The sequence below is a fragment of the Lygodium microphyllum genome, unplaced genomic scaffold (assembly GCF_053477565.2).
Source record: "Lygodium microphyllum isolate KBCC unplaced genomic scaffold, Lygodium_microphyllum_v1.1.10 scaffold_31, whole genome shotgun sequence".
Classification (NCBI taxonomy): domain Eukaryota; kingdom Viridiplantae; phylum Streptophyta; class Polypodiopsida; order Schizaeales; family Lygodiaceae; genus Lygodium; species Lygodium microphyllum.
Window position 1 is genome coordinate 19154383 of NW_028229514.1, and position 26599 is coordinate 19180981.

Genomic DNA, 26599 nt, shown 5'->3' on the forward strand with positions numbered 1-26599 from the left:
CTTTGCAATGGCCAAAGGCATGAACACTTTGTGCTAAGAGATGGATTTTTGATGATGCATGGACGATTGTGTCACAAAGTAGTTAAGGCCTAGAGTTATCACTAAAGGTGATGCTCCTTTGTATGCAAGACACATAAGTATTGATACCACGGTCAAGGCAGTGGAACATTTCTTTTATTGGCCAACTTTGAGGCATGATGTAGAACAATTTGTTAAGACACGCATTGTATGCCAGCAGGTAAAGCATGGTGGGCAAAGGATGTCGGGTTTGAGAATATGGGTATCACGTTGAAATTCTGATCATCCTTCCATCCGCAGACAGATGGTTAGTTTGAGGAAGCAAATTCCACAGTGTTAGATCTTTTGAGGTGCTAAGTTTCATACCAGAAGACATAGTGGGAGGAGCATTTGTCCTTGGCTGAGTTTGCTTACAACAACACAATACATAGTTCTATGGGCAAAGCTCCATTTGAGGTGGTTGAGGGTGGTAAGAAGGTACCACCTATTTTGTAAATTAAGGATAAGATCTTTGAGGTTGATCGTTATGTGGAAAACTTGGATGTAGCCTATGCATAGATAAAATATGCACTTCAGAGATCGCAATAAAAGCAAAAGAGGATAGCTGATCGCCACAAACGTGCTTTCAGTTTGCAGAGGGTAATTATGTATTGCTGCGTTTTGAAAGGGCAAGGTTGAAAAAGATGAAAGGAAGAGAAAGGTTGTATCCCAAGTTGAGTATGAGATGTTGGGAATCAAGGCTCATTGTGCCTTTTACCGTGTTCGGGTGTGAACGCACCCTTCACTTCTTGTACTTTATATATATTATCAAAACCTAAAAGTGGTACACTAGTCTTTGTACCGAACATCAAGTGTGTCGTGTTCACTCTCCTCTCTACTGCTCTCTACACACTTTGCGTGTGTTATTAGTCGCATTCACTCTCAGCTCAGCAAACTCTCCATCAAACTGGTATTAGAGCACAAGGAGTGCATGCTTCTCGAAGTTGGACAGACTAGTTAGGTGGCCTCAAGTGAGAGGTGCCGGCAGCAATATTCAATGTTCAGAAATTGCAGGAGAGGTAGTCGGACGAGCAGACAATGTCGCAGGTGTCACAGGTGTTGCCGGCGGGCTCGATGGGTAGGAAGCGGTGTCGCAGGAGTCGTAGACAGGCTCAATAGGTAGCAGTTGGCAGGTCGTAGGCGCCGCATGGGCACACGACAAGTAGCAGGCGACAGGCCGCATCCCAGGCAGTAGTTTTGGCGGGCAGACGATAGGTACACTAGCATAGGCAGCGGGCAGTTCGACAAGATTTCACGGGCTAGGCGTTAGGTTTGATGGGGTCTTGGTCAACGCCAGGACAGATCTGTCATATCCTTTTTTCCTTTTCAAAAACATTTACTTAAATTTTGCAGTTATTTTACGGGGCATTTACATGCAAAGGCACAAAGTGAAATTTTGCCAAAGAAAATTGGGGCTTTTCTCCGATGTGGGGATTTCAGTGTGGGATAAGACAATTGGACTTAGAAATTGCAAAATCAGTGCACATTTGCTTGTGAAATTTTGGGGTTTTTCACATTTTAGTGAAAATTTTTCAATTTCACTGAAATTTGTGCACACCAGACCTGAGAAATTTGGGGCTTTTGCAGAATTTCATCAATTTGTGCAAGAATTGCCTGGTATATGCACTTGGGTACGTGTGTTGATGCAATCTGAACGGATTATCCTCTAAAATTTTGGGGCTTTTGACCAAAATTGTCAAATTTGTGCCCAGGAATGCCTTTGGAGCAGAAATTGCAGTGTAATTTTGGGGATTTTATATGTAAGTGGTGGCTTGGTCTCTAAATGTGTCAGAAATTGCTGGAGGAGTGCAGCAAAAGACACCTTTTAAGTCTGAAATTCTATTTGCAGATCTGAAATTTCTGCAATCTTGGGATTTTCATTGCTGGTTGGTACTTTTATGTATCGTGGTTACTTGTGTCACATTTGGGCTTGCCTTTGGTGATTGGTTAGTCAATTTGGGACTGCTAATTATGGCTGTAAACAGTGACATCAGTAATTTTTTGCACATTAAGAAGCTTGAGGGTACACATAATTTTGCAATTTGGCAAAAACAATGTTACAATGTCTTGGTGCAGAAGAAACATGTAAAGCCCATCAAAACAAAGGGAATCAAACCAGTAGACATGGAACAAGACGAATGGTTTGACTTGGACGAGCTTGCTTGCTCTACCATTGAGCTCTTAGTGTCAGACAACTTGCTCTTTAACATTGAGAAGCTGAATTCAGCATATGCAATGTGGCAAAGGCTTGAAGAATTGTATGCTCAGAAAAGTGTAGTCAACAAGGTTTATTGATTGAAAAAACTAATGGACTTTCGCATGAAAGAAGGTACAGTCATGTCAATACATTTGAATGAGTTTAACTCAATTTTCAGTTAGCTGATTGCTTTGGATTTCCATATTGATGAAGAGTTCAAAGTTACTTTCTTGCTATGCACTTTGCTTGAAAGTTGGGATACTTTCAGTACGACTTTGAGTAATTCGAATGCTCAGTTGCTCTACTCTGATGTGGAGAGTTCTTTGCTGATGGAAGAACTCAATAGACAGAATAACTCAGCAAACAAGTCTTCAAATGCATTACATACTAGAGGCAGATTTCTGCACAAGAGCAGTTTTGAAAACAGAGCACATAGCAAATCTTGTGGAAAAAATGTGGAGTGCCATCATTGTGGCAAAAAAGGGCACTACAAACGGGATTGCTTTCAATTGAAGAGAGAGAAGGGCAAAAACAAAAAATTTGAAGCTAACAAGGCTGTAAACAAGGACAACCAGCCTGCCAAAAAGAGCAATGTGAAAATAAAAGAGATTAATGTAGTGACTTGTGATAATGACATTGATGGTGATGTACTTTTTGCTTCTTCTTTGAGTGCACATGCATTGATTGCAGATTTTGAGGATGATGTGCACACTTGGATATTTGATTCAGACATTTCATGTCACACCACATCATGAGTGGTTCTTTGACTACAATGGTGGTGCACGTGGTGTTGTCCAGTTGGTACTATGGGCCCTTCCAGGTATTGGAGAAGATCAACGATGTGGCATATCAGCTGAAATTACCTCCACATTGGCGGATACACAATGTCTTTCATGTCAGTTTGTTTAGCCCTTTCCATGGTGATGTGTCAGAGGATATGTTTGCTGAAATTCAATATGAGGTTGAGGAGCTGGATGAGATTTTGATACCTAAGTAGATTTTGGCACATAAAGAAAGAAAGGTCAAAGGTAAAGTTTCCAAGAGATACTTGGTAAAATTTTAGAATTATTCACGAATGGATGTCAAATGGGTGAAAGAGGATGACTTGGCAAACCATCCCCATTTGTTGCAACTTTACCTCGATGCTGTTCAGTTAGAGCTGAATTTAGTTTGGGCTTAGCCACGTTTAGCAGAGCAAGGATTCGGAGTATTGCCTGATGCTCAAGGGGGAGATAGCACTTCCACTCTGCCAATTGTGGACAACTCTTGTATGTAGTGGATTTCGGATGTATTTAGTATGCATCCAAGGTACTGTGCTGACAATATGTTTACTATGAGGCCACTACTTAATGTACTAGTCATTGTGAGATGTATGCAGATGAGTATAAGTTTCACCTGGGCATTGGAATTTTGATCAATTTGGCATGAATTTTGCCTCAATTTTGAGACAAGAATTTTGATCAATTTTGGCTAGTTTTTGATTAACTTGAGAACCGTTTATAGTCACTTTTGGGATAGTTTTTGCATCAGTTTTTGTATTGATTGCTGGCCACTTTTTGCAATGAGTTTGTGATCAGTTTGGAGTCACATTTGCAGTAGTTTGTGATCAGTTCTCAGATTAGCAAGTGATCAGTTTATGATTAGATTATACTAAGTTTTCAATGGTTTACACTTGGTTCCATGGACAACAACATATGTTATGATGCCATTGATGTCTTAGCCATCGTTTATACTTGGTTATGCTATGCTATGGTTTGGTTTTGCCAGACGAGTTAAGCTCATGAGAAATAGACATGTCACATGATAATTTGGCAATGTTTTTAAGATTCTTTGTGAGTCTTATGCTATGCTATGATTAGCTAGTAATTTACAGCATGTGTTGGGTATATGGAATGGTTGAGCAACAGTGCGCAATGTTGTATTAACTATGATACCTTCAAAAATTCAAATCCACTATTTTACTTTTGATGCATGTGGCAATGCAATCAAGGACGATTGCAAGGATTTTAAGGGGGAGGGCTGTCATGAGGACATGCATTTTTGAAACCTCAATTACAATAAGATGTACAATAAGTAAATGTTGCGTATGTGAGGTGTAATTGGGGTTAGAGTAAATTTACGAGCTCGGGTTTCGAGGAAATCACGGGATGTCAAGGGCAAAAGTTGCTATAAGTTATGTCGCATAGGTGCTTGGTGGTATCTCGTACCAGTTGTTGGCCCAGGTCATTCATTTGGCCATAAGTGTTAGTTGGTGGCACTAGAGAAGTGATATTTAATGGTACCTAATATCAATATGATGGTCAAAGATGACATAGAGACACTCGGGAATAGAAGTTGTCTAGCCAATTTAATTATTGGCCAATTAGATTATTTTTTAAGGCATCGAAATAGTTATTAGATTAATTTTCAGTATTTAAATACTAAAAATTGATATTTAATTATGGATAATGCTGGAAAAACCACTTGGAAAAACCACTTGTCAAAAATGCCCATGCAAGATTGAAAAACGTCTTTAGAGGTTGGAGAGAGGCATTTTAGTGTATTCAGCTTGCAAGAGAGAGGGAGCAGACGCTGTTGGTCTGATTTACAGCCATTGGAGGATCTTCTAAGGCAGGGAGGGGCATGAAAAGACCAATTAACGACATGTGACAGCATCTACAGGTTGCTGAGACAAGGGCAACAGTAATAAATGAGTGATTTTCTTCAGTTCTTTGCATCCACAAGCTGTTGAGACAGAGCAAGAGCAGTAAATGACAGATTTTCTTAAGTTCTTCGTGAAGAAAGCTTGAATTTTCTCTCTTCTCAGCATTCTCTCCCATCTCCTAGCCTTTCTACAGCCTTGCTTTGAAGATTACATCATTGAGATCATTAGAGGCTGAGAAATTTCAGATTTCTTTGTTGTAAACCCTAATCTGTAGCAGAAATTAGAGTTTAGCAGCAGCCTTGAGAAGTGTACTAGAAATTGGAAGCTCCAAGACTTGGATTCAATAGGGCTGAAGTTGTTTACAGTTGAATTCGATTGGAGGGACCAGCAAATCAATGAATTATGGGCATTTTCCATCTCCATCAAAGTAGGTGAAAACCAACTGACTACCCAAATCAAGGGGCAAATCAGATTGAAGACTTGCTGATCATTGTGGACAGCAAGGGGAGTTGGAATACCAAAAAGGATTGGGAGAATCTTATTGTACATCTTCTTCTTCTTCAACTAAGTTAAATAAATACCGAAAGGGGCGCTAGTTTTGGGGCCAACAGGGTGTCCATTGTCCAAGATTGTAAGTTATAATTTGCATTTCTCGGTTTTGTAATAAATGTTACTGCTGGTTTCATTTTGCTTTCTTCCTTGGTTGGCGAACTATCTCATGGAGCGGTAAGAAGCGACCTATTGTGGCGCTTTCTTTTGCAGAGGTAGAGCACCGCACCCTTTGTTTGACTTCTATGGAGGCAGTGTGACTCCATTATATGTTGGTGGAGATTGGTTTTCCCTAGACAGGACCCACTCAACTACGCGTGGACAACCAGAGTGCGCTAGATCTAGCTAAGAACCAAATGTGTCATGCCCACACGAAACACATTGAGGTTCAGTACCATTATGTTTGAGAGTGGATTGTGGATTTTGAGTTATCACATGAGATTGTTGGGTCTTCGAACACTTCCAAGATTTGCGAGGGGGTGTAAGCCTACCTATTTTTTAAAGGTTGTCAATTTGTCATCTCCTGATTGTGAGTTGTTGTCACAGTTTAATGGAGACATGGGAGCTTTGACAGCTTAGTGTGCTTTTGTTGTGTATTTTCCAGTCATTTTACTACCCTCAATTATATTGCTGCTGCCATGTCATCATCCGAACTGCCATATCAGCATCTGTACTGCCACATCGTCATTTTTGTAGGCAGCCTGTCCAGTCAGACTGCATTTACTACAGTCTTTCATTGTCAGGTTGGTCCATTTTTGGCCCCCAAATGCTGTTCGGCCAGTTTCACACATTTTCAGCTATGTATAGTTGTTGGGCTGACTGGGCTGACATAGTCTTCTGCAGGTTGTTGATTCGCATGCTCTATCTCTGGCATACTCCTCTGTTGGGTTGTTGCTCAATGACACAACCAATGCTTCCCATGAATCAGGCAAAGTCATGAGTAAGAAGATGGCCCTCAATTTAGGATCAAAAGCTGAACACTTTCATCACATAACTGGCTCAAGATACCAGTGAAAGCATTCAAATGCTCTGAGGCACGCTTAGACTCATCAAGCTTCAAGTTGACCAACTTTCGCATGAGATGTATTTGATTGAGAGGAGTTGTATTCTCATAAGTAGCCTTGAGTTTCTCCCAAACTGCATAGGCAGTAGCAAGTCCCTTTATATCAACCAAGATATCATATGTGACAGCCATTTTAATGTAAGTAATGGCCTTTTTATTCATTTTAGCCCAATCCTCATCTGGCAAAGTAACAGGCTTATGTTTTGCCAAGGCATCATCACAATCCTTCAGAAGGAGCATACGTTGCATACGATCTTTCCAAAGATCAAAGCCATTGCCATCAAGTTTACGAATCTCAAAGAGATTCTTTGTGTTAGATGTAGATGCACTGCCAGCCATCTTCAACAATAAAAAAAACTACAATAAAGTGCTGAATGCTTTCAGCCAATAGCAAGGTTGTTGAATGTAACAAGTACATACACTTGTACTTCTAGGATGTCCAAGAAGCAGATGTTTTGCTGCAATGCCATTCTCAAATACAGCATGTACACAAATCAAATCTGATACATTTGCATTGACGACAGCTTCCACTTCAGTAATACATCACCATAATGCCCAAATGCAATAGCCGAAGTGCTGTATATACCACTGTTTCACTGCATAATGAGCATTCATGAATACATATACCAAGAGAAGCTGCCCTTTTACAACATTTGAAATATCCCAAGTTCAAATTTCTCCCACTCAGTAGTGAATCTACTGCAAATTTCACTATCAAGACTCAAATCGACTCAAAGTGTATCACCAATGTGGAAAGCCCAAAATTTTTATAGTAAATCTGTCTCAATTGCATCAATACATCTTCTCGAGCATCAAATGTGGGCAAATGTTGCAGAAATTTCATGAATTTTGCAAAAGCCTCAAATTTCAGGATCCAAGAGTGTACAAATTTCAATGAAATTTGCTCAACCGAGCAAAATTTCACTTACACGTGAAAAGCCCCAAAATTTTCGAGGCATGTGCACCCAATATCTACAATTTATTGGTCAATGGTCATTGTTATGTGTGTTCGGCACCAAATCTAAGAAAAGCTCTAAATTCTCAGGGATAAGAATGCACTAGTCTAAAGACTGTGCTTGCACACATGAACTAGGGCTTAAAAATAAGCCACTTCACAAAAAAAACACATGATTTACTGATTGCCCATTGACTTTGCGCGTGATATTCGTTTGAAGGCGTTGCCGTCTGCCTTCGCTTGGCCTCATTGACCCGTCACGGGAAGTCTACTTGGCCATTTGCGCATGTTGCTTGCCTGTCACGCCTGCTTGAGTTGTTGAGTAGTCCGTGCCTAACTTGTCGTGTAGTCCGTCTAGTCCGTTGGCTGTTGAGTCGACCAGCCTTTACAGACCCGCCAGTCTGTCACACCTGTAGCAAGCGTTATCACAGCTGCCGCTTGTTGATCACAAGACCCGCCAGTTTGACACACCTTTAGGAGATGTTATTGTAGTTGCCTGTCACGACTACCTACTTGCATCATCCTGCTCTGATACTAGTACTAGTTTGATGAGTATGAGTGGAAGCAAAGAGAGCACATGTCGATCTAGGTGTAGCAAGAGTTTAGTGAACAATGAGTGAGTGTGAGAGTGAGAGTCGATAGATAGGTTTGTACCAGTGTGGTACACACAAAGAATAAAACGATATATTTATACTCAGGTACGGTACACTTACACCAACCAGGGTGAGTTCACATGTGTAAAGTAATATACATGCGGGAGTAGTGTAAGGGCCTTTACACCCAACACTTACCAGTACTCATCGACTTAGGGGCCTTTGGGACTTTAAAGGTAAAACCGCATGCCCTCTTGGAACTCTCGAGGAGTCGACCTATCAAGTCATCCATTCGAGATAATAAACACTTGTGCTTGGTGGTTACCTTATTGAGACATTTATAATCAACACACAAGCACGTCGTGTTATTCTTTTTAATGAGAAGGGTAAGCACTCTCCATTAAGATTTATTGGGCTCAATAAGAACCTTAGCTAGGTAATCTGTAATTGCCTAGCTATCTCATTCTTCTCTTTTAGGCTAAACCTATAAGGTTATTGAGAGGGGGGATGGCTAGGGGGCAATATCTTGATCCTATGCTAATGTACGTGAGACGAAGAAAGTCCGTTCAGTAATTCAAACGGAAAGACATCAATGTATTCGTATAGAATTAGATCCAAATATTTACTCATAATTTCAATTTATATTACATTATTATTAAAATAAATTGAATTATATTTTTGCAAATCAGATCATTGGACTTTTTCAATGTAACAAATGTGAGTGACAATATCTAAATAAAAAATACATCTATTAAAGTCTAGAGTTAATATCATATGTACATTAGTTTTTGTGATCCTAGAGGGTAAACAACCCTCAATTACATGATAGCAACCATCAAGTTAAAAAAAGAGTACATGAGTTTTATAGTTAATGTACGAAGAGAAATATTTATTAAAAAACCATGGCATGCCAAGAATCATATTGATATGGTCAAGGCTCGTAACTCAGAAGTCCAAGAGCTCAAAGTATTGCTAGATCAAAAGATTCAAACTCGGTACCATCTGGTTCTAACAATCCATAGTACAGCCCTTTGCATAACATATATGATAAGCTTAGTTAGTAGGTACCATGTGGAGCTACAGTTTCTACACCAATCAAGAAGAAACAAAATTATGAGTAGAGCCATTATCAAACAAAATTGTAACTTCTCGGCCATTAATACGCCTAGTGACATTGAAAAGATCATGCGGACCAAATTCAATTTTATTTATGAAGCTACTATTGCAACTACTTGCATTAATAAAACAATCTTCTGATAAAAATTCAAAAGAAATAATTTAAGCTTCTACAGTACTCATTGAAGCCTTTGTAGTAAACTTTGCCTTCTTATTCTAGGAACACTCTCTATTGCCGCAGAAGTGGCCTGCAAGCAAACCAACGAACCTTCAAGCGATCTTTGCTACGGGTTACTTTGTACTTACCATCCTTCTTCTTGCACAACTCCAAAGGCGATTGATAAGTTGTTGTCGAGGTAGAAGGTTTCTTTGGCTTAAAGGTGTATACAACTCAATGGGAACCACATGTTGATTACTTTGGCTGCCCCTACTCGCAGCCAAAGTATTATCCAAAATTTTTGTGTACATGTGGATGTTCTCTTGATTGTCAAGTACCTCATTCTATTAGTTTGGCGGCAATTCGAAAAGATATCACATATAGAGCAGTGCTTGAGGATCATCCAAAGCTTTTTTTTTGTGAAGAAAGTCTTTGAATTCTTGTGAATATGCGTCCAAGGTCTTCTTCTCGTATCTAGCTCAAGTAATTTATGGAAATTTTAAATTCGGTCATCAGCTACAAAACTCTGTTGAAAAACGGATTGAAAATCTATCCATGTTTCTGGCTTGGGATGTAGCCCCACCTAGCAAGTATACACCTTCCCCTATAACAGGATTTGTATTTGTTTGATATGCTAAGCATTATTGAATTGATACAAATCAAAGTAAGCCATCCATTTGGCCAACCATGAGTCAATGTTCGTCTCATCACATTCATTCTTCTCCCCTTTAAAGGGATTGAGCCGGAATTGAAGAGGCAACGTTCTCATGGCAACAGGCACAAATGGAAAATGTGGAGCGCACATCTCGGTAAATTACCATTGCATGTCTTTGATTTGAGCTTGGAGAATTGCCACTAGTGACGAATCTCCATCAAATTTGATGGAATAAAACACTTCAAGACATTACCCATGCATATGTTTGAGTTCGCGGATGAGCATCCTCCATGTATTGAGATTCAAGAGGAATAGGTGTGTCTAAACGAGAGACTCCATGAGAAGCCATAGTGGTGAGAGAAAAGTAATCAATCGAGAGATTCAGGAGGAATAGGTGTATCAAAAGGAGAGACTCCATGAGTGCCATAGTGGTGAGAGAAAAGTAATCAATCGAGAGAGTAAGAAGATTGAGAAAAAAAGTAAATTGTGAGAGTATGTGCAATCTAAAGTTGAGAGAGAGGCAAGGTGTTGAAGAAGATAGGATTGTAAACATAGTGCATTAAATGCATATCTATTCAGTTCCTTGTTTTATAGCAAGGGAGGCAGCTTAGGGGGCTTTGCTTCCACTAAGTTAAAGTTTCAAACCAAAACCTTGAAGGAAAATTTAAAAAAGTTTAATATTAGAAGCGATCGGGTTGGAATGAAATTATTGACCTTCTCCTTGTGCACGTGAATCACACATTGGCACATGTGAAGGGAGATTCATGAGTGCTCGCCTGCCTTGCCATGCAGCCCCTAAGTCAACACGGCCAATACAACATGTAATAACACGTCCAAGCCCCTCGCTTACCACACATGGAGACACCTTGGGAACTGCCTCTGGACACCACTGCCATGTGTGATTGCACTATCTCCCGCCTAGTCCACGATTGCCCAAAATAAGGCTATTGCCTCTCGACACCAGTGCCATGTGTGATTGCACTATCTCCCACCTAGTCCACGACCGCCCAAAATAAGGCTATTGCCTTCCACTTGGTTCACGCTTGCCCTGGTTGAGGTATAAACTGTACAACCAAACACACACACACACTTTCTCTCTCTACTGCCGCTCTAGCTATAACATAAACTGCACAACCACTTACATACTCCATCTTTCTATCACTTTGACATCTTCATCTCTCTCTTCACTTTTCTTTTTTCCCCCTCACCTTGACATCAAATAATTTTTGCTTTCAAAGGTGACATTGAAAGCAACATTAATATTGATGCTAAGATAAAATTATCAATAACAATAATGTAAACACTAAATGTTAAAGAACACAATAACTTTTAATGTTTGATTGACATTAAATTAATGACAACATTAACATCAAATGTTAAGTTAATTGTCAAAATAGAAATTTAATGCCTACACAAATTGAGGTTTTGACTAAAGTTGATGGTCTAGTGGAAACTCTTTGGGATCCCTCATCAGCACAACCAAAAACTCCATGCACACACATCACCCCAACACAAAAAATTGAGCATTAGTATTGGTCAAGAAGCATACCTTGTCGTACCCGCAACACGTGTCCCCCAGTGCATGTCCCTTCCGCTAGTAGTGTCCCATACTACCCGAAACAAGATAACAATACAATTGTCATATGTAAACCATTATTGTTCTATGAGCAAAAGTGGTTTTGTGCACATCATCGGATCTCGTGCCCAATTGAAGGTTAAAGCTTTAATATCAATGACACGTTCCCCAGAGATCCAACCTGCACGCAACCTGCACGAGACACGACACAAGCCACATTCACAAATGTAAGGGACTGGACATTAAACTCACCTTCTAGCCATAGAGCCAAATGGGCTCACCCCCAAGCCTCAGAGCTAGTAACACTCCGAGTCATGACCACATTCCAAGGGTAGGCATCCCATACCACCAACTTCCATCATCCTAGTGGATATGGACTATCTACAGTATTATTTGGGGATTCAGTTCACCCAAAATCAGCATGGTATCATCATGTCACAGTTATAATATGTGGATAAGTTGTTACATAGGTTTAATATACAAGATTGCAAATCTATGTGCACTTCTATGGAGCCAAGCTTAAAGTTGTCTATGCATGATGGTGAAGAGATGTTTGATGTTGCGATTTATAGCTAGGTTGTTAGGTGTTTTATTTATCTTTGCAACACACGACTTGACATTCAATATGCAGTATCTTAGGTGAGTAGGTATATGCATAGCCCATGGACTATACTTTGGCAAGCTGTTAAGCCCATCTTCAGATACTTGCAAGGTACTTAGTCACATGTATTATTATTTACCGAGGGGAGAGACTTGCAATTACAGACTTACATTGATTTAGATTGGGCTGGTGATGCAAACACTAGGTAGTCTACTAGTGGACATTGTTTCTTTCTCGGCCATTCATGCATTTCATGGCTAAGTAAGAATAGCTTACAATGGCTACCTCGTCTTGTGAGGCTGAGTACAGGGCAGCCTTCACGGCAACAGTGGAATGTGTATGGTTGTGCAGATTGTTGGCTGATATACATTTACCATTGGAGAGTCCTACACCCATTTTTTTGATAGTCAGAGTGCTATTATAGTGGCACGAAATCCTGTGTTTCATGCTCGCACGAAACAATTGAGATGCATCACCATTATGTCAGAGAGAGATGCCATGTAGGAGAGATCAACTTGATGTATGTTCCTACACAGGAAAATGTTATAGACATTTTTACCAAGGCACTACCTCGTGAGAAGTTTGAGGCTTTTCGCAAGTCCTTAAATTTGTTATCCTTTGGTGATTGATCATTCCTGTACTTTATCACATTGGCACTGCAAGGGGGTGTTAGAATTTGCCAATTCTATGGGAAGTGCCCAATGTTTTAGTCTTTAGTTCTTTTTCAGTTCTTTGAGTGAACACAACTAAAGTTATAAGTTGTGTCACCACTCTTAGAGTGAGAGTTAGAGTGAGTTAACTCTAGTTGAGTTAGAGCTAGGTCTATCTTAGACCTCTCTTGTATCTTTCATTCTCATTCTTTCAGTTCAATAATTACACACTATTCTTTTGCTTCAGTATACTCTCATTGTCTCTCTTTTCTCTCCTCCATAGCTGGCTGTTATTCTCCAACACCATGTAGGGAGTCATGTCCTGTAGTGCTGAAGTAGGGGACCTATTGCAGATATGTACAACGGTAGCCAATGCCTCACCCCATAAGGAATAGGGAAGACTTCTATGCTTTAACATTGATTAGACCATTTCAAGCATGGTCCGATTGGCGTGCTTCACCACACCATTTTTTGATGGTGTGTTTCGATGGGAGTACTCCCCCAAATATCATGATCCTTGCAAAACTAAGAAAATAGGTTAGAACAAAACTCATCGCCGTGGTTTGCTTGTACACCGCAAACTTTGAAAGAGGTTTGCATCTTTGCAAACACCTTCCACTTGCAAAAGTGGGAGTATACCTCGCTCTTGTATTCCAAGAAGTAGGGCCACACATAATAACTAAAATTGTCAACAAATCAGCATGAGACACTTGGCCTTCCCAAGGGAGGCTGTGGCCATAGGCTCATAAAGGTTTGTGTGAATCAACTCTAGTAGTGTCGAAGCTCTTTGAGTAGTAACCTGTGGATGAGACTGCCTATGTTGCTTGCCTCTCGAGTAGCTAGGGCATAAAGTGTAAACGGGAGGGAAATCTAGAAGTTCCTCCACCATCTTCTTTTGAGAAGCCCGCTATATTGCCAATAACAAGCATGCCAAAGCAATTCAAGCTCATGGAAGACTGTGTAGTAAGGGCTATAAGTGTGTGAAGTCCACCCTCTTGTGTACGTGTCCAAAGAGTAGCTTCTATAGATGCATCGCCCATGGTGATTGCATCTTGGGTGAAGATGACCCTGGTACCTAGTTGTGTAAGATTATAAATAGACAAAAGGTTAAAGCCCAAATCCGGTACATATGGGACTTTTGTTGAATAAGTATGCCAATTGGTAAAAGGGGAATGGTCCCCACTCCTCGCATGGGGATGGAAGAGTTGTTACCAATGGTGATGGATCCCCCTCTAGATCTTATGTCCTGAAGCCAATCTTGGCGTTAAGTCATGTGGGAAGAGGGCTCACTATCCACGAGCCAAGGCCTCATTTAAGAAGAAGCAACAATTGCTGTGTCCTTCACCTTGAATAAGTGTACGAAGATGGACTTAGTGGTAGTGGATATAGGCTTTGAATCCTTCGACCCCTTTTTGGGCTTCAAAATTGGGGTATTTTTGCTAGCACTTCTCCTTCGGATGAGTGCCCTTTCCGCTACGGGGCCACTTAGGCTTCATCTTGAAATCCTTTGAATCATTCTTCTTGTCCTCTTGTTTCTTAGCTTGGGGCTTCCCCTTCTTCTTCCCTCCCTATGAACCTGTTGTAAAAGCCTTTGTGGAGTCAAATCGATTGGTACCTATATCTTTGAGTAACTCATCGTGCTCTAAGACTAGCGGAGCAAGATCCTCCCAAAGAAGTGGATCTTGGGTCCTTGAAGTTAGAAGGCTAGTATAGAACACATCGAACTTCGGAGATGATAGTTGTGTTCCTTCATGGAAGGAGAATCATCGGGGATGAGCATTCGAAGCTTCTTCTCAAGGAATATGCATTGGGAAAATGTCTTCTGATGGTTGAGAAGACACTAGCTTCTTCCAAACCTTCGCAACAGTCTTTAATTTGCGAACATGCATTAGGACAGAATTCATCAAGCTCATGAAAAGAAAAGATCTAGCTCAAAAGTTGAGTCAATCCCATAAGGCAGCACAATCCATCATTGATCCCAATGTGGGATCCTCCACGAGATGGGGAAACAAACTTTGAAGGGTTGAAGGTGACAAGAATACACTCCACCTTACATGACCACAATGAAGAGTTGGAACCATCCAAGTGGTCCTCTTTGGGCAAAATAGAAAGTACGGACACCTAAATGGAGGGTGCCATAGAAGGCATCTTAAGACTAGGATGTTCAGTCTTTTGAGAAACTTGGGGGAGGGGAAGAGGGAGAAGGCTGCCAGACAAATGGACTAGGTGATCGCCATTCTTTATGGTCTGTACAAGAATCATTACGATAATCTTGCTGCCTTTGAGAGGAATGATGAGAATGCTCATCCTTTGAATCATCAAAGTCTGCAAATTGGTGACAAGGCATCTTCAATGACCTACAGAGTACCTAGAAAACATGCGCTTGTTGTGGACAACCCCTTGAATAGTGAAATGAGCTATAGGTTTGCAAGAGAAACGATGTATAGAGGATTTGCTTGGAGGGGAGAAATGGTTGCCTGTACCATAGAGGACCATGTATGTGCAAAACGCTGATGGAGATTATCATGAGCCACTAGAAATGACTGTGTTTTCAGCAAAATGCAAAGTTGGACTTAGGGCTAGGTTTCAGCAACACATGGATCGAGAGGGCTGCGTCAACAGTCTGGAAGGGCTCCTCGATGCCACTTTGTGTCCTCTCATTTTGCAATGATGCCATGTGGGACTGCGCAACGGAAGGGCACGACATAGAGAGAAAGGAAGAGAGAGAGAGAGCAAGAAAAAGGAAGAAATCTGTACTGATTGAAGACGAATGTTGAATACAACGGTGTGGATTGATCAGCCCCTGCACGTAGCTTGAGGTGTCAATGAGGTCCCGAGACTAAGCTTTAAATAATGATGGCAGTAACATCACTGGGGATGGAGGAGTATGTTGGAGACGGAGTGTGTGTCAGCAATCGTCTGAAGAATATGTTTGTCTAGCCAGCACAGTAACATCACTGGGGATGGAGGAGTATGCTGGAGACGGAGTGTGTGTCAGCAATCGGCTGAAGAATATGTTTGTCTAGCCAGCACAACAATTATAAATAGTTGAAAATGTGCAAAACTAACTGACCAGCATTTGGGGGCCAAAATGGGCCGACCTGTCAATAAAATATTGCTGACTGCATAGGCTGTCTATGAAAATGATGACATGATAGTATGGATGTTGATGTGGTAGTCCGGATGATGATGTGGTAGTCACAGTATGACTCAGGGTAGCAATATGACTGGAAAATACACATCAAAGGCACACTAAGTTGTCAGAGCTTCCATGTCTTTGGTAGACTCAAACAGGAGCTCACAACCAAGAGATGACAAATTGACAACCCTAAAATATGCAGGCTAATAGTTTCAAATGCTTCCAATGGTAGTGCTATCTTTAACATAAAGAAGTTGGATGGCAATAACTTCTAGTATTGAAAGACTTTGATTTGATAGGTATTGGTGTAAAAGGAACAAGTGAGACCATTGAAAACGAAGGGCATAAGTATGGAAGATTGTAATGGAGATAATTGGGAAGAGCTTGATGAGCTACGCAAGTCCATCATTATCGTGTCATTGTTGAAGCATGTTTAGTTCAATTTTATTGCAATCGAAGGTTGTAACATGTAAAATCGGTCTATGACTCATGTAAAGCGGTAGTCTCTTCAATTAATACCTGGTCTTTTCACATACACCCACAAACAGAGACCTCAATCCCTCGCTCAACACTAGATTGGCCCCGAAGTCCTACATCCCTTTTGGTACTTATTTATCAATTAAAAGATGGAAAGTTACAAAAATGAAATGTTTCAAAGTACAAAACTTGTGAATAGTTGGCTTTCATATTTTCTGAGTAAATTTTAGTTGCATAAGAACATTACAGCATATCCAGAACAACATCCCTTTCTGAGTAAATTTCAGCTGCATAAGAACAATACAACATATCTAGAACAACATCCCTTTCTAAGTAAAAAAACACTTTCTGTGAGCATAACTCAATAATTCAAGTGCAGAATTGCAATTTGCAGAACTCTGTATTTCCTGTTTTTCACCTGTTTCTTGAGCTGTTTGCAGCCTTATTCCATTCTAGATGTGTTCCACACTAGTTGGACTACAAACCCTTTGACCCTGGCATCATTCTAGCAGTAAAACAGTCCCATTAATAGCACTAAATCAAAGCTGAAAACCCTGTTCTTGTGTGGTGTGGTCAACACTTTCTTTATTTGCTGCATTGGAGGAGCAATCAGTTGCTCGTGAACTTGAACAGTGAGGCTTTTGCCTCAACAGAAGAACAAAGAAAACACAGAACTGTACATTTGATTGAATCAGCCCATCATGCAGAGCATTTCCTCTGAGAATCGAGAGAGAGTTGACTAGAGGGAGCAAGCTCTACTTCCATATATGAGTCAGACACGAAGAAGTACTCTCCATAGTTGATGGACTTGCAACAATCTGCCCTCAGCCCGTGAAAACTTCACTCTCCGATCTGCTCCTCCTGCCTAATAAGCTTTCTTAAAAAAATGCTCTCTCTCTCTCTCTCTCTCCATTTTGGGAATTTGTGCCCAAATTGTGACACATGGCATACATATAACAATTTTTTCGTTTAAACCTTTCGGTCTAAAATTCTCCATGATCGGTGCAAAATTTGACCTCGGCACAGATCAAAGAATTATTGCTTGTATAAAAACGAAGATAATGACGTGAAGAGATTCTGGGGTTCAAAAATAGTAACTCACTAAATTTTAGGGATGGTGACCCTTGCATTCCTCAAGTCATTCTGAGCAACTTTTATCATTGCAACCACATCAAAAAGTGTAATGTGGTTGAGTTACGGTGACTTTTATTCTGTGAGGATTTTCACATGTGCATCTTTTGTCTTGGCCAGGCTCATTGTCCTACATCATCTCTAGTGGCTAAGCACACAATCCCAAACCACCGGCATTCTATTCTTCAGTGTCCATTCAATATGGAACCAGTCCCAAGGCTCAAACAAACCATCAGTCAAATTTGTCCCAATGGTCGCCTCTTCTAGCCATGCAAAGATCCCGGCTTAATCCAAGAGAACTCTGGGGGTAAAAAGCAACAACTAAAGAAGAGAAAAATAAAATATTTATATAAGTAAATAAGGAAAGCAATTGCAAAAAGTATCACCACTTGGTGACAACATGAGTTCTTCATAATTATGATAAATCACATAGCCAATTGAATTTAATAAAGATATATATAGAGAAAATAGAAAAGAAGAGAAATCGATATGAAAGTCTATAGACTAGGAAGAATGGAACATTATAATATGCACTTCAATATAGAGTTCTAATCTCTCAACCACCCTCGAGGTTATATCATGTACATGATAAGAGATCCCAATCTCACTCACTCTCTCAATCTCATTCACAGTTACAATCATAATCATAATCATAATCTTGAATGTTAGATGAAGATGAAGAATAAGAGTTGTCTCAATAAGTTGTCTTTTATATGAATTTGTGAATTGTATGTCTTCTTAAATAATATATTCCTCAAGAAAAGATCGTTTCAATATGTGTGATATACCAAGTTAGATGTGTATGCATGACTCTTAATCTTACTTTCGATCTCAATGCTCATAATAAAACTCAAAAATATAAGTGAAAATAATCATATATAGCTTAAAAGAATCCTTGTATCTATGTAGTCTGAATTGTCCTGAAGTAGTCTATAATTTGTCTTTGTCATAATTTGCTCCCATGAACTCAGAATATAGATGTACAAGTATTCAAATTGATTCGAAGATACTTAGTTGATAAGGTAGCATAGGCAGAATTGCAAAATTAGACTTTTTTGTTAAAAAAAAAAACGATGATTTTAGATTGAGTATAATAAAAAGTATGTTTTTCGTTTTTCACGACTCATATATACTATTCTAGGCTCTCTTATGTATTTTATTTTAAAAAATATAATATTTATTAAAAATATCAAGAATATAATTTGTAATCGATATGACTATATTTAATCTCTACAAACTATATAGTTTGAACAATACTATCTATTAACAAGTTTATGGATATCTATTTTGATTATAGTACTATTTATTTATTATATTATAATTGATTAAATAATATAATATACATAAATTTTCATATGTAGGAATCATACAATTAAATGTTTAATAGTTTTACATAGAAGATTGTTACATTCAATCCCTTTTGAAAAGCTTTGTCCTCAAAGCTTAGCTACCTAACATGTACTAGGAAAGATAAATGATATCCAATTTCTCTTCAAAACTTTGTTTTTGAAACTTATTTATTATTGACAAATAAAATTTAGACTCATTAAACTTTTTAAAAAAAAAACAAAAGACCTATCTTTTGCATTGCCTTTATGTTTGTTGTTGTATGTTGAATGTGATTGTAGATCTTGAGTATCACTTATATGGAGTAGTCTTTAAATCAAGAGTCTTTGTTGTAAAATATTCACAAAGAGTCTTTCGAATACCTTGCATCATCTTCATAAAGTTTTCATAAAAAGTCTTTTGGATAGCTAGACATATTCTTCATAATCCTTCACATTTAGTCTTTATAAAGTGATCATTAAAATCTTTAGGTTAATCCTTTCCGGGTAGCATCAGATATGGACAACTTCGGAAGATGTTCCGAAAATTGTGTTTCGAAGGCGGTGTGTATGTTGGGATATAAAGGCCCGGTAACCTCCGTGTATATAGTACACGCACATTGTACATGTGAACGCACCCTTTACGTGCCCTAAGTATAAATACATTTTATTCTTTGTGTAGCAACACATTGTTGGTACACTCTAATCGTCTCGTACTTTCACTCTGCTCACACTCTCTCAAGCCATCACACTCTCACGCTCACTTCTCCTCGAACTTTCATCTCTCTCAGCTAAGCTCCCCAACAACTGGTATTAGAGCACAAGGTTCTACACGTTTCCCGAGACCAAGTGCAGCTGACAATGCAAGTAGCTCACGAAGAGGGCGTGTTGAAGACAGTCGCGGGCTCTCAGCTCAGGCAATAAGCAAGCAGCTTGTGGCAGGTCCAGCGAGTGACCAGCGAGGAAGCGTTGAGCGCTGGCGACAAGGGTGACTACTGTGGAGACTAGGCGATACCACTACGCACGTGGGCTGCGGCAGGTCTAGTAGTCGTGACCAACAAGGACTGGGCAAGCGACGTCCGGGTGTGGGCAAATTGACAAGTTCTGCGTGCGTGGGCTGGCGACGGGCATGAAGCAAGCGACAGAGCGGGCAGACACCAGGTATGCGTGACGACGGGACTCCAAGCGCCGAGAGGCGTGACAACAGTCGTGCGATGGGGCAAGGTCAATGGACCCTCCCTTGTTATTTATTTCAGGAATTAAAAAAAAAACCTTCAATTTCAAAGTTACTCCTCCTTCTTACCAGGGACTCATGCATTGGAAGCACAATTGGCAATTCTGTGCAAAATCGAGTCAAAAATTTGGGGCTTTTCCCAGGTTTGACATCGTTTATGCCTGTCAGTGATTTTCAAGTTAGAAATTGCAGACATTGTGAGTGGTGACCTCAATTAACTTGGGGGTTTTGCCAAATTAGTCAGAATTTTACTCTTTTGAGCGAAATTTATTGACATTGGATCCTAGAAATTTGGGGCTTTTCATGTATTGGCAAAATTTTGCTTAGCTGGGTCAGATTGGCTGACATTCATGCAAATTTGGACATGAAATTTTGGGAATTTACTCAGAATTTGATAAATTTTTGCATTTTTGCCTGTGTGGTGGTTGGTTCATGTACAAACAGTAGAGATTTATTTATGGTTGAGAAAGAACATCAATGCATTTTGCTGGTTCAACTTGTGCTTTTGTAGATTAGTGCATTTACTCTTGTGTTTGTGATAAAATGGCTGCAACTTCTTCCAGTTCAGACGTAAAGAGTTTGATAGAGATCAAACGGTTTGATGGTCATGGCTTTGACCTTTGGAAAGACTGTATGTAGGGCATTTTGTTTCCAAAGGATTGTGAGGATGCTTTGCAGGAAGATAAACCCGTACTAATGTCTGATGCAGATTGGGCCAGAGTAAACAAAAAGGCTGTGGCTTACATAAAGATGGGTGTCACTGATGACATTCTGACAGACATTAAGGGTTTAGACACAGGTTATGCAATATGGGAGAAGCTGAAAACTACTTATGAGATCACCACACCTCTTAATCAGGTGCATTTAATGTGCAAGTTGGTGAATATGCGACTGGATGAGTCAAAGCCTGCAGCTGAGTACTTGAGTGCATTTACAGGGATTCTAAATCAGCTCAAAGATGCAAACTTGAACTTTGATGATAAGTTGAGGGCAATCTTTTTGATCATGACATTGCCGGACTTGTGGGAAACCTTGGTGGTTTCACTCAGCAATAATCCCAATCTCTCATATGATGGGGTGAGGGGTTCTATCTTGAATGAATAAATTAGACGTATGTCTAGTGGAGAAGGCAACAACTCAGCTTATAATGTAAGAGGCAGGGCTGAAGAGAAAAATACAAATGCAGGGCAGAGAAATAGGAGCAAGAGCAAAGGAAAGGATAAGAGTGACATTACTTGTTATCACTGTGGTTGGAAGGGCCACAAGGAACCTGATTGCAGGTATTATCAGAAGGAACAAGAAAGAAAGAAGAATGCATGGGATAAAAAGAAGAAGAAAGAAAAGACAGATGTATCAGAGACAACCAAAGGCAAAGAGAAGGCCAATGTGGCCTCTAGTATGGTCATAGAAGAGCTTTCAGATACAGAGGCTGATGTATTATGTGCAGTTGATTATGATGCCCTTGTATGTCACATGCAGGATATGCAGATTACCAAGGTTGATGTGATTGACGCACTCTTGTCAGTTGATGATGGTGTCACTCAGACTTGGATTGTAGACTCTGGTGCCTCTTTCCATGTTACTCCTTGCTTGGAGTGTTTTGCTATGTTCAATGTAGGCAGTTATGGAAAGGTTGGAAATAACCATGCTTGCAGCATTGATGGGATTGGCACCGTACACTTGTCTTTAGACAATGGTCAAGAGCTTGTGTTGAAAGATGTCAGATATGCGCCTTAAAAAGAGTTTACTATTTATTGGTCAGTTTGACTTGCATGGCTACACCACACTGTTTGGTGGTGGTTTGTGGAAAGTAAAAAAGGGTTCCATGCTGATTGCAAAAGGAACCAAGAAGGGCACATTGTATTGTTTGCACTGTAAAGCCTTGAATGGCAAGTTTCTTGTAGTTGCTGAAATTTGCAGCCACTTGGAGTTATGGCATAAGAGATTAGGCCATATGAGCCAAAAAGGACTTGATGTCCTTACCTCTCTGAAGAGGGTTGATGGAAAAGGCTCTAAACTTGATTTTTGTAATGAGTGTCAGTTTGGAAAGCAAATAAAAAATTTCTTTTACTTTGGTGTCTCTCGTAAGTCCAACGTCTTGGACTTAGTGCATTCTGATGTATGTAGTATGCCCGTGAAATCATTGGGTGGTGCTGCATATTTTGTCTCCTTTATTGATGATTGTTGCAAGAATATTTGGGTGTACTTGTTGAAAAAGAAAAGTGAAGTGTTTGCCATTTTTAAAACTTTTCATGCATTTGTGATCACTCTGACAGGTAGCAAATGCTTGAGAACTGATAATGGGGGTGTTAAGCGACTGAAAAGATGAAGCAAAATTCTAGAGGAATACAGTCCGACACTCAAAGGGCACGAGATCCTTTTCTTCCTCCCAGCCTTGCCTAGTTATTGCTAGCAACTCTCATCGTAATCCCATTGCCAGCTGTCACTTGTTGGTGAGTCCTACTATTCCTGGACTCTCTTTAATTCTAGGCTCCCCTAAACCCCGTTCGGGCGCCCAAGGCCCCGGACGGTCATGCCTCGTGCTTGTTTCCCGTAATTTACCTTATAAATATAACATTTCCTTCCCTTTAAGAATCGGTTTCGTCCTAAAAAACGATACTTGGAAGGTCTAACTGTAAATTGGGAAACCTTTTCTTTAAAGTACTTACTCGCTCCCATGTTGAGCTATCTTCTGAACAATCTTTCCACTTAACCAAACATTCTTGATAAATAGTATTCCTTGTTCGTTTGTTACGAACATTTAATATTCTTTCTGGTTCATGTGGATTAGATAGGTCATATGATAGCTCCTCAATGTTATCATTTAAGATTAGATTATCCAAATCACCCAGCTTCTTCCTTAACTTACTTACATGAAAAAGTGGATGTATTTTACTACCAGCAGATAGTTGGAGCTTGTAAGCCAGTTCTCCCAGCTTTTTAAGTATTGTGAAAGGACCACAATACCTGGGTGAAAGCTTTGGACATTGTCCCGTTTTCATGGTTTTGGTTTGTTCAGGCACCTTAAGATAGACCAATTCTCCTTCTTCAAAGGAGGTGTCTCTTCGGTGAGGATCTGCATATGCTCTAGCTTGATTTTGAGCTTTTTTTATTTCTGAGCAAATTTTAACATACTATTCATATCCTCCAAAAAATCCTTGGCTGCTTGAACCTTTTCCTTATGTAGTAGGACTGCATAAGGTAGTAGGACTGCATAAGGAGCTCTGGGCTGAAACCCATACATTAACATAAATGGACTATATCCAGTGGAAGAGTGCTTGGCACTATTATATGCAAACTCTGCTATCGGTAGATACTCTTCCCAATTAGTTTGCCTTTTACTTACATATGCCCTAAGCATATCTTCAAGGATTTGGTTAACCCTTTTAGTTTGCCCATCAGTTTGTGGGTGATCCGCCGTACTCATGCTAAGTTTAGTATCCAATTTCCTAAATACCGCACGCAAAAAATGGCTATCAAATTTTCTATCCCGATCAGAAACTATATTTGCCGGAAGGCCATACAATCGGTATATGTTCTCTACGAACAATCTAGCCAATTCTGGTGTTTTAACATTAGTTGAAGTTGGAATGAACCTAGCCATTTTGGTTAACCTATCCACAATCACCCACACAGAGTCGTGCCCCCTCTGTGTTCTAGGTAAAGCAACAATAAAGTCCATGGAGATACTCTCCCATTTTCCCAAAGGAATCTCTAGTGGATGAGAAGTCCTCCCATTTTTAATCTTTCAGCTTTATTAACCTGGCATTTATTACATTTGACCACATAGTCAAGGACGTCCTTATTCATTCCAAGCCAATAGAACTGCCTTTTAATAAGACTATAAGTCTTATTAACTCCTGGATGTCCCGCACTAGGGGTATCATGACACTCAAAGAGTATCTGGCGCCTTATTTCTGTATCTTTCGGGACACATACCCTACCCTTGTAGAGTAAATAACCATTATCAATGGTAAAATTCTTCCACTTGAATCCAGTTTGAGCAACCCTTGAAGCTCCATTTCCTTGTTGAACATCCTCAGATATTCCTTTCTTAGTAGAAGCACTTTCATTTGGATCCCCATTTTTTATTGCTTCCCATATGTTGGAATATGCCGGATCAGCCTGGCATTTCCCTTTTAAAGATTCAAGCAAGTTGGAAGTGAACTGAGTAAAACTCAATTCATTAATGATGGGCATTCTGCTGAGTGCATCAGCTACCATATTATATTTTCCTTTTTTATATCTTATCTCATAGTCGAACTCTTGGAGGAGTTCGGCCCATCTGGCTTTACGCCCGTGTAAATCCGGTTGATCATTAAGCCACTTAATGCTTTCATGATCCGATAAAATCAAAAGTTTGGCACCATACAAATAGTGCCTCCATTTCTTCATTGCATGTACTATTGCATACAACTCCCTCTCATAAACAGAATAATTCTGTTTTGCACGGTCTAATTTCTTGCTTTCAAAGGCAACTGGTCGACCTTCTTGTAATAAGACCGTGCCTATCGCCTTATCACTGGCATCGGCTTCAACCACAAATGGTTTATTGGGATCCACAATAAATTGTATTGGAGCTGTAGCAATAGCTACCTTAAGTTTTTGAAAACTTTCATTTTGGTCTGTTCCCCAATTAAAGCTCTTCCCTTTCTCTTTAAGTTGGTCTGTCATTGGAACAACTATTTTGGCATAATCTCGAATGAATCTACGATAAAATCCAGATAAACCTAGGAAGATCTGCAGCTCTTCCAGGTTCCTTGGAGATGGCCATTCAATAATTGCCCTTACTTTTTCTGGATCCATGTTGATTCCCTCTTTCGAGATAATATGCCCCAAATATTTGACCTCTTGTGCAAAGAATTCACACTCAGTTTTCTTAACATAAAGGGAATGTGTTCTCAACAGTTGGAATACCAATTGTAAGTGTTCCAAATGTTATTCTCTTGATTTACTAAAGATCAAGATATCATCCAAGAAGACTACTACAAAATGTCCTAGATAGGGCCGTAACACACTATTCATCAGCTTCATAAAGGTTCATAAAGGTAGCTGGTGCATTAGTGAGGCCAAAAGGCATCACCAAAAATTCATAATGCCTGTATCTAGTACGAAATGCTGTCTTAGGAACATCTTGTGCCTTAATTCCTACTTGGTGATAGCTTGATCTTAAATCTATCTTTGTGAAGAATTTTGCCTCTTGTAATTGATCAAAAAGATCTTCCATTCTGGGCATAGGAAATTTATTCTTCACCGTTATTTTATTAAGTGCTCTATAATCAACACAAAGTCGCATAGAACCATCTTTTTTCTTTACTAATGAAATTGGCGAAGCCCAAGGTGAATTACTGGGTTGAATAAACCCTTTATTAAGGTAATCCTTAATTTGTCTTCAACTTCTTGGTGCTGCGTTTCACTTAACTTATAAGGTGGTTTAGAAATAGGGTGAGTATCCTTATTTGTGTCAATTGGGTAATTTATATCACCTCTATTTGGTGGAAGGCCGCTTGGTAAATCAGAAGGAAACACATCTTTAAAGTCATCTAACAAACTACTTAATTCATTATTTACATTCAACTCACAAACATAAGAAAATTGTTGCTTTATATTACAGAAAGTAAAAGTGTTTTGTACAGGAAGAGACCATAACATATATATCTCACAAGCTTCCTTCTTTATCAGCTTCTGAACCTCAGTGGAACACAACAAAGGATTATCAGATACTTCATGTTCACCTTGAATGACAAAAGTCTTACCATCCCTTTCAAATTCCAGTGTGTTATGATGATAACTACGTTTTAAGGATGGTTCCAATCCCCTTAGCCACTCCCTCCCTAGAGCAATATCAACTCTTTCCATGTTCATAATTTGGAAATCAAGTTTATCTTTATATCCTTGAATCTCAATTTCCAAATTGGATACCATTATATCCCATATTTTATTATCTTGACCTTGCATCATACGAACAACATATTGATGCCCACTCTTTTGTTGGGGAAGTTGCAATTTTTTGACAAGTGCATAATTTATGAAATTGTGGGTAGCAAAGTCATCAATCATGACTCTAACCCTCTTTCCAGCTATCAATCCATGCACTCTAACTAAATCATGTGGCCCAAAGGTAGGCTGCCACATAGAAGTTGACATACAACACTTGTGTTGTACATCCATGTGCAAAACCTCTAAAGATTTATACCTTTCATGCCCCTTTAATTCTAAGGTTTGCACTACATGGATTTGTTTTTCTTTTCCCTTGCCCTTGTCCTTATGCTTTCCTTTGTCTTCCCCCTTTTTCTTTTGAGGGCAATTCCAAGCAGCATGGTTAGGGGATAGGCAATTGAAACACAGCTTTTCTTTTTTGGCTTTATCAAAGTCATCTGGACTTAACTTTGGCCTCACATATTGTTTCTTTTCAAAAGGTTGTTTTTTGCCCTTAAAAAATGGCATTTTTCTTTTAAATTTGCCCACAAATTTTGAGGT

The 26599-nt window shown here is 39.6% G+C and overlaps 1 protein-coding gene across 1 annotated transcript in view; it reads left to right on the plus strand.

Moving 5' to 3' along the window:
* LOC148009391 (DNA-directed RNA polymerases II, IV and V subunit 11-like) overlaps positions 1-26599 on the plus strand; it is an 81447-nt gene that overhangs the window by 43638 nt on the left and 11210 nt on the right. The window lies entirely within an intron of this gene.